This window comes from Chamaea fasciata, unplaced genomic scaffold, assembly GCF_029207755.1.
Source record: "Chamaea fasciata isolate MVZ Bird 193981 ecotype frontalis unplaced genomic scaffold, bChaFas1.0.hap1 SCAF_1, whole genome shotgun sequence".
Classification (NCBI taxonomy): Eukaryota; Metazoa; Chordata; class Aves; order Passeriformes; family Sylviidae; genus Chamaea; species Chamaea fasciata.
In genome coordinates this window covers 104759303-104773186 of record NW_027094086.1, presented here as the reverse complement: position 1 = coordinate 104773186, position 13884 = coordinate 104759303, and the positions used below count along the sequence as shown (strand labels likewise).

Sequence of the window (13884 nt, the reverse complement as noted above, 5' to 3'; positions counted from 1 at the left end):
TCTCATATGTTTCCAGGATATCTCGTTATTCAGCGATGAATGTACTTTTTACTATTGTCAGTGCTGCAATGACAGCACTGCTATGGAAAAACATACAGGATTATTCCCTTTCTTGCGCATTCACAGAAATGTCAGGGATGATTTGACTGTCAAAACCTTCAGTACCGAAGTGACGCAAAAGGCAGAACAAATGCACTTCTGTTTTTGATCCTCAGGTAGAAACCACAAAGCTTGTTGCTAGGCAAAAACCACCTTCTTGATATGCAAGTGAGCAAAATTTCGTAGGGTGTTGGGATCTGAGCAGTCTACAGGAGCTTGCGGCGAAATTTCAGCCCCTAATTCCTTAAAGCAACTTGAGTATCGCACACAGCAACACAACAGAAAATACAGGGACCCACCAAGTCACTTACAGATCCACTTTAAAGGAAATATAATCTGTACAGAATTACAGCTGCCAGCTGCTCAGCATACACTGTGGGATGGGAATGCTGAGGCTTTTTCTCAAGTTCTTTCCCTTTTAACAAGATTTTCATTTTAGAAGCTGAAGGTACTATTGAGCTTGAACAACTACAGTCAGAGCTTGAAGAGGAAGGGATGGAAGAAGGCGTGGATGGTCACATACATTCATACAACACATACCACGCAAATTCCAAGAAAAGCATGTGGGAAGGAATACAATTAGTTGAATGCAAGAGTTTAAAAACTATACCCAGAACTGTCAAAAAAACAGAACAGGAAAGCAAGCAAAGATGCTAGAAAGCCCTATGCAATGAGTATCTGAGAGCTTACCATCAGAGGCCACTGCAGGTGAGCAAGCCCCTTCTGTATTACGTATGAGGGGTTTTGATGGCCTCATAGGTATGCATAGTGAAGCAGGAATTTCCAGATCATTATGCTCCCAGTATCACACGTCTTCTTTCAGAGAGGAAATGAGCAGGCTTTAAGGCCAAAGAGCATACTCTTAACCACAAGCAGGCTGCAGCAGGCAGGACAGAACTCTGACAGAGTGAAATCCAAGGGCTTTTCTCCAAACAAATCTGCCAAGCATAGAGGTCAAAGTCATTCCAAAGCCTGAACAGAAGCTGCTACTGAAAACTTGCTGATACTGGCCATATCTATAAGCCAGGATCCCTCTCATTCCATCATGATTCTCCACTCTTATGAGTGGTTTGCAGGTATGATTCCATGAGCTGGAAGCAGAGTTGTCAGTTGGGATTTCCACTAGGCAATATAAACCTCACCCCTATGTATCAAGAAATGTTTGACTCATTATTACTAACTCACTTGTCAGACTCCTGGAAGGTACTGGAAATGGACTCCAGCATTATCTTAAAATTATCAGTAGATGCAACCCTCAATTTTGCCAGATCCTCATGTCTTAAATCATAAGCTTCCTGTGATTTGACATTTACTTAAATATTCTGGTTTCTACCATTAAGAAAATCAAAGAAAATCTCAGGTTACATAATGAAAACAGAAGTTTCAACTCTTTGGTAGCTTCTAAGAAGACATTCATGATATAAAACGTATTGTTTGAAAAACAAAACAAAAAAACCCTAACAACGAAACCAACAAAACACCCCAAACAACACCACCAACCAAACACAAAAAAGGCAAGTAAATTAAATCCTACAGTTTTCAATCAAACAAACCATTACTCAGTAGTCCATCTCCCAGTCTTTAGGACTAGTTCTAGTCCTAGTCTTTACATCATTAGCCTGTGTGCTCCTTCTCACTGTTTTCCCATGTTTCCCCAAGAAATACACAAATGCACTTGGAAGCCAATCTTGCTGCAGTGCATAAGCACAGCAGGATAATAACCCATACCAGTTCTCATATCAAAATGCTTTAGTGTGGAAAAAAAAAAACCTTAAGGCTGTGAAATGCACAGAATCATACAAGTTCATCGGTTGTTACAAGACTGAAGACTAAACCTTAAAAAAACAGTGCATAATTTTTTAATTGAAGTGTTTGTCTTATTTTATTTCCCACCTCCTCCTCCTCACATTTTCCCCTCTTCATCATCACTGAAAAACAAATAGTGTGATTGCCTACATTTTCTGCTCCTACGTGCCACAGACCTCTGCAAATAAAAGGTTATTTAGACTCATTTATTGATGGCACTTTACCAGAGACTGTTAGCAGACACTATTTTTTCCCATGAGTTAAAAAAACATGAGCATCTGCATACAAGCAACAGTGCAGAGGCCCCTGACCCAGCTTAAGCAGGCCAGAAATCAACTATCAGCGGCAGTGGCAGCCAAATTTGATGAAAACAGGGAAGACTGAAACACACTGAACTAGATTTCAAATCCTATACAAAAAACATCTGTCCCTTAAAAGAGGCAACTAGATGATATGGAGCAGCCTCCCAGCTGAAACATCTACCTTGGAATGGCACTGGCTTTCATGCCAATCTGCATGTGAAACTCAATATTTACAAATAACAGCAAGGATTCTCAAGAACAATTTAACAACCCAAGAAAAATCCCAGAAGCAAATCAACTTTTTGTGGCTTACACCTGATTCCTTTTTTCAAAGAGAGGCTCTTATTTCTAACAGATTGCCACCAATATTTTTGCACTTTATTCCCCTGTCAGACGACCTCATGTCAATGTCATCATCTTCAGCCAAATAATAATGATGTTTCCTCCAGCCTGTTATATTTCTGCAAAGCTAGAAGCTTTACCCAGAAAAATAAATATAGATGGCCTGTAGGGAGAGTCTGCTTTGTTTTAATACTTAGGAAAAGGCTTGGGAAAAAAAAAATGCTCTTTTATCTGTCACAATGATCATTTGAAGTCTTCCAGGATCAGCATGAAAAGATACAAGGCTGAGTGATCTGGCTAATAAATGTCAATCACACAACTTTAGTAGGAACTGAGTAACACCCAAACTTTTAACAAGCAAATCAGATGTACAAATCAGCACTCCTGGAATGAGTTGTTTGCTTTAGAACAGCCTTCAACACCGCCTCATGCATTTCAAACACACACACCAAATCTTCTCTCATTCCCCAACAAAACCTGACAAATTTCCCTAAAATCAAACTCATTAAATTAACTGGTCTCACTGTAAGGTGGTGGAAAATAGTACAACATTCCTGAGTCCAAAGAGAGAGAAACAGCGAGGCTCCTAGCCATCCTCAATGCACACGTCTCCCTGAAATACACAGAAGTAATTTTCCTTAAATGCCGGAATGAAAACAATAGCCAGCATGGGCAAATACACAGTTCAAATGGAAAGAGGGACTGAAACACATCTTCCCAGATAATCAGGTCTGTTTCTCAGCTATCAAAGATAATTATATCACAAAGTCCTCTTTAGAGACCAACAGTTTTATTTTATGACTAGAAGATGTCTAGGGAAGGATGCTTTAGTAGTTTTGCTGTAAGGATGTTCAAGAATTTCAGTGCTCTGCCAGGACACCATCTCCATTACCCCATCATACAAATCAAATACTTTGTACATTTTTCTTACTGTGCCAATCAATAATTGCCCTCCAGTTTAATTAGCTTTCTTGATTTCACAATAGTTTTGTCTTCCTGTGGGAAATAACTGTACATCACCTCACCATTTGTTGTCAGGTTTAAAGAAGCCTTTTTAGTTGCCAGTTAAACAGGTCTGCATTATTTCCATTACTATCCACCTCTAGTCTGTATTTTTTTGTCAATAGACAGTCTGCTTCATCATTTCCTCGCTTCTCACCAAGATCACACTATGGACACAGATGTTCCTGCACCCATCAACACGTAGTGGGGAATGCACTAGAGGAGCTCCATCTCCACAAAATCCAAAACCAGTTTAAGGACAATGAATAACATGAGGACATCCCAAAAGGAATACTATCATTTCAATACAAAAACCCTGATCAACAGCACAGCATAAATGAACCTGAGCTCCCCACAGAGGGGTCTCAGCAGTGCTGAGGGCAAATCAGAGCTACTGCAGAGAGCCAGTGTGGGAGCCACCGTGGACTGAATTGATGAGGCTACAGATATCCAGCACAAGCTCAGTGAGATAATTAGAGCTGCTGGCATGATGTCATTATACACTTCTATGCATAACATGATCTGGTAGAATATACAGCTTACACTAATTTTAATTTTTATAGAATATATGCATGTAATTTGAGTTTAATGCAGAAGTTCTTGAAACATTTCTTGCTTTTCTAAGTCAAGCCATCCTTACTCCTTCTTCCTCCAAAGCCTTCGTTTTATCATTTCTCTCAAGTAGCTACAGATTATGTCCATTTTGCTTTACACACAGAACTACAAGATCAACTTATTTCTTTACTCAGTTCCTCCTAAAGCTGAAGGACTTGCCTAGAAAACCCAAGCACTGTGCATCTGCATTTTGAGCATATGCCTTTGAAGAATTCAGTCTACGTAGACTGCAGGTAATAAATGAGCAGCCAGCTAAGCCATCTTCCATCATTCACTAATAACCAAACAAAGTAGTTGAGTCCAAGGGGGGAGAAAAAGCCCACAGTATACCTAAAAAATAGAAACAAAACAATTTTGTACACTACTAGTACAGTATTTTAAAATACATAACACTCAGGAAAGAGATGGCCCATAAATTATGAGCAATTGCTTTACACTTCTTCCAACATCAGCAGGGGATGGAGGCATAAACAGATGAAAATACATCAGGAACTGACCAAGTATCACTGAGTCTTACATGTGCTTATCCTGATTTTTTTTCTTTCCCAATTTCTATAATAGCCCCTATATTTCATCCTGCCATTTCTTGACAAATTAGGTGCATTTTCACTAGCACTAGCTTAATTGGCAAATCCTGAAAGAAAATAATTGCTGAGAGCAAAGCAGCATTACACTGATGAAACCAACCTGAGCTTAACAACTAGAATTGCCTCAGCAGACAAACACTGACTGCAAAACAGCAAAAAGCTTTCATAAAAGAATTGACAGAAAAAAAACTTTCTTTTCCTCTAAAAGTCTCTTTTGATTACCAGAATTAAACATTGCAGCTATTCCCACTTTCCTAAGGCCACTTTCTGAAACAAAACCAGCCTGCAGCTGAAGCAAAATTCTTCATTTCAGAAGAAACAAACAAAACCAAAAGCAATAAAGATTAAAAAACAAAATCAAAAAGGCACCACCATACGCTATGAGACATCCCCCACATACTGTGCAGCTCAGAAAGTGCAATTATATTTTCCAAATTCAAAGACAATTCATATCAAGCTTGTATTACTGCTGAGTAAGTTTTCTAAGTTCAAATTCCAGCCAAGTCTCCTCTATCAAAATGCATAAAGGCCACAGAGGTCCTTTGAGAGCTCCCAGTACCAGATGATTTTATACTTTTTTACATATAACTTTATTAGTTTTCCTTATCAACAATGGAACATTCCCAAAATTTCTCTGACTGTATTTATCAGAAAATATACTGGAATACAAATGCTTTGTTGATGACTTCTTTTGTGCATTAGTAGACTTAGGAGAGCAACATCGACTGAGAACAGTTTACATAGGCAAAGTCTTACCAAGTATACTCATTCTGCTATAAACTGCTTTTCTGTCTAAAATCTTGCAAGATGTATGGACAAGATTTTCACAGTTTTCAGTTAAGTCTGGAGAGGGGTCTGTTTTTAACTCTGACTCTCTGAAGAATGGCTATTTTTTCACATCAGATCCACGTGCCCCTTTTTCTCATTTTTGGAAGCCCTCCTGAAGAAAATTAAGGCAGAGGCATTATCTTTCTGGCCTGATACTACAGAGAAACTATAAACACATACAATAGATATAAATAAATATAATATTATATATTCATAATAGATATAAATAGCTATGTGAAAATATATTTATGTATTTAATCTACATATATATTTATATTTGAGTACAGGCATATTTGTACTCTATAAAAATACATTAATCCCATTTTATTGGTTGCAATTTTGTCTGGTCTCAGGCAACACAGTTAAGTTGAATACAACTTAACAATAAATGCATAATAATAAATACAATACATTACAAAAAGAAGCCTTAAGGATGCTATGGATTGTATTCAGTACCTATGTTGCCATGGTTTCAAAAGGAAATTAAGAAAAATGCCAATTATAAGTATAAATTAGAAGTCAAAAGGCCTAATGATTGAATGCATATTACAAAAGCCAATGAAACATTGGTGCACAAAGCTCCAAGCACTGGAGTGCCAAATAACCTCAACTTACGCTCATTTACAGAAATAACAAAAAAATCAAGCTTTATAGCTTTTGTCACTTCCCTTGTAACGTGAAAAAGAGATTAAAACCCATCCTAAAATATGTACTGATATACACCAATGTGTATACACATTGCAATTGTAACACACATTGCGATCAGCTGCTGAAGAAACAAAGGAAGACATTCAGTTATGAAATATCAGTCAGGTATTTATTTACACTGTCACCCTTAAGGCCAGCAAGAGAAAGAAATCCTCTTCAGAAAGAGCTACAATAGCCAAGAAAGAAAAGGCAGAAGCTCAGGCTCATGGAACAGGCAATGCCAGTTCACAGATTTGCAGCTTTGGTTTCTGAAAAGATCTTGCCAGAAACCCTGTGGTTTCAACATTATGTTTGCCTTTTCCAGTGGGTAATTCTAGGCTCCCTGTGACACCGTGAACAAAGAAAAAGGCAGAAAAAGTGTTTCAATGTCTGATTGTGTTTTCCAGGAAAGAAATTATGACATATTTATGAGAGAGATAAGCAGTTTTGTTAAAAGTGTAATTGGCCAACCCATATAAACCCAGCCAGAAAGCTTCATGACACATGAACTAATAAAAGAGCAATGAATACACAGAAGAAATCAAATATTCAAGCCAATGTCTCCAAGGAATATGTTCTATTACATTTAAACTAGAAAAAAAAAATATATTTAATCCAAAAGGACATTCAAAAAACAATCAGAAAAACAGAGAGCTTTTCCAGTACTTTAAATCTTGTTACACAGATTGAAGTCTCCAGAAGTTCAAATACAATTTTAAAAAAACTCCTACAATACCAAAAATTGTGTTTACCTGCAGTGAAACAATCTGTCTTACTTGGCACTAGAAACCACTAACTACATCAATGATCTAAAAATACTGAGATTTAAATTACAGGAGAGAGGTGTGGGACCAAAACTCTACAGCCCGCAATACATTTGATTTCCACTGCAGAATGGCCATATCATCACATTTTTTTCATTGCTTTGCTCAGTAAAAGGGAAAACAAAAATGTGATTATCAAGCACAACACCAAAATCACAGAGGAGAATATATTGCATGAAATTTGAAGAAAAAAAATGTAGGTGGTAGGAATTTAAGATATATATTAGAGACAGCTCTATGCTAAAAATTCTTAAAAGTAAAGACTCATTTCCAGGCTTGAGTTCCAGTCTGGCCCTTAAATTAGACTGTTAAATGGGACTTTCATTTTAAAAGTTTTTGGGAAAAAAAAAAAGACATTCATAATAATTGAAGAAGGAATCTCTAGGATTTCAGAATTTAATGAGTACTTTGGAACTTCAGTTGCCCTAAATTATTTAGCTAAAATTTCTTTAGTGGCATTCAACTACATAATCCAGTGACTGTCCTTTTTCTCCCTCTAAACATTTTATAAAGTTCACCTGTGAATTAGGGTTTTTTCACCTATGTACCCACATTTAGAGTCTAGGTTGACCTTGCCCTTCCAAGAACTGAAACCATCCTGTTGTGTAAAACACAAAGCCTGTTTGGTTAATTAGTCCTTCGTATGTAATGCCATGTTATTTGAGCCTCAGGATTTATTTTGATACCTTCAAGATTTTCAAGAGCTGATGAAACATGAAACAACTATGAGAAAGGGCAAGTCAATAAGCACTTCTGTCACTGTAAACCCAGTTCTCCTCAGAACTGTGATCCTTCTTGCAAGTCACCCTTCCTAAAGAAAAAGAAAAAGACCTTATCCTTTACATCCTTTATTGTAACATGTCAAAGTGCAATGGCAAGAATTTATCTTTTTTTTTCTTCTGAAGGTAAAATTTATGTGCCAGAAAACTTCATGCAAAAGACAATATAAGTAATTTACTGTATGCTCTGCTCAATTTATGACACACTCTACAGCAAAACACATCTCCTGATCAAATACTGATTAAAAATATTTACCTGCATCACAATTTGAGACACTGAGAAGAGGGAAAGAGAACTGCAGTTTCATGCAGAAGAATAAAGCAAATTCCACAAACAGCATTATAAGTGCCACAATATCTCAATATCATACAATTATGACATCTAGTTTCTCTGTATTACTTTCAATAAATAAATAAATAAACAAATAAATAAAAGATCAAACACATCCTCCACCCCAAATCCCTAGTTAATATGCTCTGTCTCAAAATTGGGTTAAAACACCCAGGGCCTTGTTATGTATAGGTGCTGACTATAAGCAAGCTCACCAATATTCCAAATTTTAGCAAATTTTACCAAAATTTAGTGCAAGTAACCACACACTAGCAACTCTGCTAGAGAATCACTGAACTTTCAATAACGCATGACTTTTAAAAAAATCCATATGATTGAGGGAAAATTTTCACTCCATTACAGAAATGAAAAAATCCCAGTCTAAAATATCAAAACATTTACCATAAGAAATATCTCTTTGTGACTACATGAGTAATCACCTGACAGTATAAGTTATGGCCATATTGGAAAAAAAACTTAAGAGGACTTGAAAAACTAATTTCACATGAAAATATATTTGATATTAGCTTCAGCTGCTAGGTACTTTAGCTCTTTTCCAAAATATTTCAATTAAAATAGTTGTATCTGAGCAACATTCTCCCTCCTCTCCTTAAAACCTCATACTTCAACTGTCAGCTGATTTTCCGTATGCTGATCAGAATTAGCTGAGCTGAAGTTTTTTTCCTTTTGCTATTGCCTAGGCTTCTGTGCTGCAATGATGATTTTTTCTAAGTGATTTTTCATTGCCCTTACAGATGAGCATTGGCTTTTATATGCATGTACTACATACACATAATAATCTGACAGGTTTCATTTTCTTCCCCTAGAAAGCCAACAGAAAAGAAAATTAATTAAACTGCTGCATACCTTAAAAATAAAAATCTAGCAGTAAGTTCAGTTCTGGAATTTACTTTTAATTAGATCCATAGCTGTCTCTAGTGGGAGAACTTGTAGGCTATAGGATGTCTTCTAAATAGCTAAGTAACATCTTCAGAAACTATCCATTATTTAGGAGGGAAAAAGCACAGGTCAATCAGCAACTCCTGCAACTGCACCATGCAGTCCAATAAGTTAAAGGCTCAACAGCACCCAAAAAGCTGGGTTTGATTCGAGTTGAGAATTGGGCTACAAAAGCCCTGATCCTCAGAAGCTCCTGCATGCATGGGGACCTGAACCAACCTCAAGCCTGTGATCTCACTGGTACATTTAAGGGATACTTCTTGCATCAGCGAAAAAAAAACTGGACAAACCCCCAACGAAAAGGAATATTTCTCTCTTCTTTCTACCCCTCTTCTGAATCTTGGTTCTCCGAAAAGAGCTTTTGAGTCAGACAGCCAGCTCATGGAAAACAAATGTACAAATTAGTACCTCCACACTAGACCATAAAAATAGTTTGGTTTACTAAAAGTAAACCCCATCTTGATCTATAAACAAGGAGTCTTGAAGCTGTGGCTGTCAGAGAACAGTACACTAGTACACCAATTCAAGATTGTCAGCAGCTGCAAAGATAACACCTGAGCAGCCATATACAGCTGAAACTGCTTATAAAGCATTTCAGATAGCAATGTGCTTTTAAAGTCTAATTTGCCATTTTAACTAGAATTAACAAATTAAATAGATTGCATACTGTTTGATGAGGGAAATACTTTTTAAACTGTGTTTATCCAGAACCACCATATTCTGATGGGAGCTGCTCGGAGCTACCATAATATGGGATGCAAATCCACCAAAATGAGACAAGAATGTGGTAAGGATATTTAGGAAGAAAGCCAAATCTCGACTAAAATGTAAAACATCTATAATGATTCTGTTAATTAGAATATAGAATAACAATAAATATAAAGACAAACATTCATAAAGCTCCAAGGACAGCTGAACACCAAAATATCACAGACTCTTACAAAAATTCCAGTTTCTCATCATAATAGGATAAAACCAAACAGAATTTCTGCACTTGAACTCCAACTATAGCAAGTTAAACAAAATCATTGTAAATGCAATACCCTGCTGTCAATTATAAATGATCCTGCTGGCTCCATACAAACTCCTCTTGATTTAAGTGGGAGTCATAAGAGGAGGAGCATGGTGGAAAACCTGAAGAATGACAGTAATGTTGACACTGAAAGTGAAGCTATCTTCTTGAACTAAACAGAAATAATCAGACTCTCACATGGCCAGTCTCATATCAATCTTCCTGGTCCTGCAAGTTACACATGAAGCCTTCATCATCTGACAGCTAGAACATTCAATCATTAGAACCAAATCAAAGAGATTAAAAGAAGGACGAGACTGAAAGCAGACCAAAAGGAGATGACCACAGCTCAGGAGTCCCAACACTGGACTAGTGAACAAAGCAAGAGTTGCTGTGCTGCCCCAGCAGCTTGCAGAGGTTAGCTTCAGCAACCTCTGTGAGTTCACTTCTGCTCAGGTCAAGGCTTTAGTAACATTTCCGGTATCCATATGGCGCACCCTTGGCACTGGAACTGTTATTACACAGCAGCACAAAACTCAAAGGCTTGCCAGACTGCAAAATGGTATGACACTTACTAGTCAGCAGAATACAAATGCAATTTTGTATCCCTTCAGTTCTCAGTAAGCCAAGGAAGTAATATTTCAACCTGTTTTTCTAAAACATTTATCCAAGATCATTTTAAAGAATGTACTGAGATGCAATGTGGCTGTAATGGAGCTCACTGTTTAGCCTTCTCATTTCACTGCATACTGTAATTTATTTCTTCGTGTAACAGTTTTCATTAAATAAAAGAGACGGACTGGTTGCTATGCATTTTTCACAGGGATATCAGGATGGCATTCATGACCTGATTTTTATCACCAGTGGGCACAGAAAAAAAATTTCATGCAAAAGGGAAAAAAAAATACATTAATGTTACATTTCAAAAGATATTTGAAAAACACAGAAGACAAGATTCTCAAAGTGATGGCTCCCACAGCATACATAATGTGTCATAAGAAATATCCTGTGTTGCTATATTCTATGTTTTATGCAATTTAGCCTAGTTATTATGGTTGTGGGAACTATAAGCAGCCATCCTGACAATTTCATTCTCAACTGCAATGTTCCACTAATGGAATTTTGGTACTTAATTTCCCTGTTTGCTTAAAAAATAAGGGAAGAAAAGAAAGGGAGGAAAAGATACAAGGAAATAGCACAAGAAAAAGGAGGAAGAATATTGTCATTTCTTTGTGTTCTAATTATTTAAGTCCGTGGTGAATTTGGTATTTAAAAAGAGCTGAGAGAACGGAGTAATAGGAAAACCAGAGCTTACACTAATCCACTTTTAACACACCATGCAGGCAAATCTGTTATCCCTGGAATGTTTTACCCTGCTATGGGCAGTAACACCAACACCAGTAGATCCCCCTTTTTAAGTTCTCAGTTACAAATGCAGCCAGCCAAAAAAAGGCCGAGGTCTCCCGGACAACTGAAAGACTTTACATTTTCCATTAACAGTAGCCAGATCTTCTCTAGCCAGAAGGAAATTCTTCAGTCTACAATATGATCCCCCCCCAAAAAAAAACCAAAAAACAAGTGACAATGGGGTCTGAAGATAGGAAAGCCCTATGCATGGCCAGGAGTAGGGCTCAATGATCCTTGAGGGTCCCTTCTAACTGGGCTTATTTTGTGATTCTGTGAAATTCAATACAAAGGGAAGCAATGCTCCCTCTTTCTTTATCCCCAGGAGAGAGATAAGAAGTCTACAGCCCAACCCACCTTCCTAAAACATACAAAAAAGACGTTTGTTGCTGCGTGTTATTTTTTCAGTTTGCATGTTTATTACTTTCCCATTCCCATCTCATCTTCTCAATATAGACAAAGCCTGAGAAACTACACAACAGTAAAGCCAGCAGGACTAGACCAACCCTTTAAGCACGACTACAACTCTGAGTCCAAATCATTGTAACTTCTATCTTTGGAGATCATTCCCATAAAAAAAAAGCAAGCAAAACCCACAAACTCACCTCCCCCCCACACACTTCTTGTTCGAAGACCTTTGTATTTACATCTTCAATTTTATCCCCCAACCCTGAGTTTCCCACCCATTTAGAGACAGAGCAATAATTAACGAGCAAAAAATTCTTGCCACTGGACAAGTCTTTCTTTGCCTGTTTTCTCCTGTAAAAGTATCCAAACACAATATTGCTTCTGCAAATTCGAATTTCAAAGCCACAAGAGGATAAAAAAATCTGTGATATTCTATTAGAAGTGTATTTGAAGAACAAGGAGTAGAGAGGGAGTTTACTGCTCTTTCATTTTTTCCCCTTAATCTGCCTTTTTACAATTTATCTGAACCATTACCATCTTAAATTTTAGCCTGCTTCTAGTCTGACAGGATATACAGGAATTAAAAATATGAGGCTGTTTACACTTGCATATGACTGTAGCCAAAGACAGGTGCAAAGGCTGCCAACTGTAATTGCTCACATATTACCTTATGCCTAATGTTGATTTTTTTTTTAATTTGGTTATTGAACCAAAGTTTAGAATTTGAAAGATTAATGGTCTCCTAAATGGTATTTTCTGATAGAACTGCCCAAATTTCAACTGCTAGGTTCAACAACGGGTCATCCCTATTTCTTGGAAATCTTTGTTCTGGGAAACATTAAGACCTCACAAAATCAAAATACCAAGGCACTGACAAAATAGAAAAATACTGAGATAGAAAAGCAGCCTGAAGCGTTCACATCGGTGGCTTGACAACTCAGAATGGAACAATGGGGCAGGACTTGTTTGAGCGCAAACTGGAGCTGAGTGAAACCTGCTCCAGTCATCCTACTCTACCAAAAACACCATCCCCCAGAAACATATTTCCTTTGACTAATAAAACTACTTCTAGAAAAGCAACATGTCCCAAAATATTTCTACCTAACCAAAAATAATTGCAGAATCAAGTTTCATTCACTGCAAGAGGCTTGTCACCAATTCTAGAAAACCAAAGAAAGAATGTAAGAAAGTCAATGATGGATCTTTTCAACAATGGCTTTAAAACCAAAAGTGAAAGAGAAGCCCAACACTTGTAAATATTCTGTCTGCTGTGTACAGCTCTGCTCTACACTTCTTCAAGTTGTTGAGACCAGAAGGTCACAATGAAAACTTCCATACAGAATCAGGACTGGCCTGATTCCTGCCTATCTTGTCTACCCAAAAATCTTTAATCTCTCATGTTCTGGCTACAATCAGCATGAAAAGAATATCACTGTTTTGAAGGCTCTGGCATATATTTTCATACTTAGGGCAGCCTCAGAAAATGAAGTATGTTGACATTTCAGTACACTGCACACGCATGAACAGGACACATTAGTTTGCTATTTACACGGCTGCCTAAAACCACCCATGATATAGAGAACTAAGAGTATTGGCAAGAATACTGGGCAGTATTAAAAACACAAACCAGGAAAAAAAACACAAAGTAAGACATGCATTTGAAAAGTATTCTTAATCCTGTAACTTTCCAAAAATCAATGAACTATGTTTAGGTTTATCAACATCATAACAAAGGTATCGATATCCTAACAACTGTGTCAAACCAAAGGCATGCGTTCAGTGGGAAATGCTTTCTCCCTCACTGTTAGGACATGTGACTTACCTCCTTGAAACAAGAAAACCCTGATGATACAAAGGCATGTCTCCTGTGGATCTCAGCCTCTATTTCTCAATTTGCC

General features: G+C 37.3%; 1 protein-coding gene across 22 annotated transcripts in view; it reads right to left on the bottom strand.

Annotated features, from left to right (window-relative positions):
- The window catches only part of ARPP21 (cAMP regulated phosphoprotein 21), a 142075-nt gene that overhangs the window by 106427 nt on the left and 21764 nt on the right, over positions 1-13884 (bottom strand). The window contains exon 1 of one of the 22 annotated variants that reach the window (XM_066191904.1): positions 790-1000. The exons of the other annotated variants lie outside the window; for them this stretch is intronic. The gene's annotated coding sequence lies outside the window, so the exon portion shown is untranslated. Of the gene's footprint in view, positions 1-789; positions 1001-13884 lie in introns of those variants that run through there. 22 annotated transcript variants of the gene reach the window in all.